The following is a 1,430-nucleotide window of genomic DNA, read 5'->3' as shown; positions in this document are numbered from 1 at the left end:
CCACCCCCCCAGCTGGTGGCACTGGGGGTCTCACAACTGAGGCAGCAGAGATGGCAGGAGTCAGGGCAGTGGGATCTGCCCCTGGCATCACCAGGCATCCCCCCAGCTCGCCCCCCAGCACCACACATCCAGGATCCAGATGAGGACTGGAGGGGAGATGTGGGGGCTCTGTGGGGTGGCCTGTCTCATCCCAGGAGCAGGATGTACCCCATGGCCTTGTGAGGAGACCAGGAGCTGAACTGAGGACCCGATCCCCCTCTCCCTGCACCCTGAGAGGAAGCTCCCGCCCATGAGATCCCCCCAAAGACTCAAGCCCACCGGACACCCACCGCCCCCGCCGTCATGCCAGGGAAACAATTGCTTCCAATGGGAATTATTTCCATACAGCTGCACAGGAAGGCAGGAACCCGGCCGCCGCGGAGGAGAAAGGCTGAGCCTTTCTTCTGGCACTCCCCTCCCTCCCCACGGCGGCGGGGGCAGGTTTGGGGGGGCCCAGCCGCCGCAGTCAGCAATATTAGCACAGCTCGGCAGGACTGATTGCAGGTTATTAACATACATTATCTCAGTCCCCTGCCTCTGAAAGGAGCCGGGTTCCTATTCCCCCTCTCCCAGCCCTCCCTCCCCCTGTCTTTTACACTTAATTACCTCCCTTATTACACCACAGCCTGGAGAGAGACAAAATCCCCGGGCAGCGGGCGGGCGGGCAGGCAGGCCCGGCCCAACTAGGGCGTAAGTAATGGGCCGTTCTGCAAACGTGCCTTCAAGGAGCGAAACGGCCCACGTGGATAAATAAATCAGGGAGCAGAGGCCGGGAGCCCGGTGCGTGGCTGGGGGGGGGAGCCGGGAGCAGCCCGGCAAGGCGACATTCTCCCAGGGCCATGGCCCTCCTGGAAAGGTGACCTTGAACTTGGCAGAAGCCTGACGTCAGGGCTCTGCGGGGACAGATGGGACCCGTGTGGCTGCCTGCGAGCCCCGGGCCAGTGCTGCTGGAGGTGGGAGAGACCCCAGGCCATGTAGGCGCAGCTCCAGGACCCCCAGCCCCGGGAATGAGGGCGGGTGGGGGGGAGATGCTGTGGGATGCAGTGGGATGTGGGATGCTCCAGGGCCTAGGATGCTGTGGGATGCGATGGGCTGTGGAATGCAGTGTGCTAAGGGGTACCCAGGGCTGTGGCTGTGGGCTACTGTGGGATGACCTGAGGTGTGGGACATAGGTTGTTGTGGGATGTGGCATGCCCTGGGCTATGGGGTGCTGTGGGGTGCCCTGGGCTGTGGGTGCCACACAAAGCAGTGAGCAGGGCTGACGCAGCTGGAGCAGGCAGACCCAGGGTGCTGGGGCAGGGGGGGTACTGCCTTCACCCCCCAGACCCAATGCCATGTGCCCAGCCAAAGGGGCTGGGGCCTCCTGAGGGCGGGGTCGCCCAGGGGTGCCC

Source organism: Chaetura pelagica, unplaced genomic scaffold (genome assembly GCF_000747805.2).
Source record: "Chaetura pelagica isolate M959 unplaced genomic scaffold, ChaPel_1.0 scaffold1317, whole genome shotgun sequence".
NCBI lineage: Eukaryota > Metazoa > Chordata > Aves > Apodiformes > Apodidae > Chaetura > Chaetura pelagica.
This window is presented reverse-complemented; position numbering follows the sequence as displayed.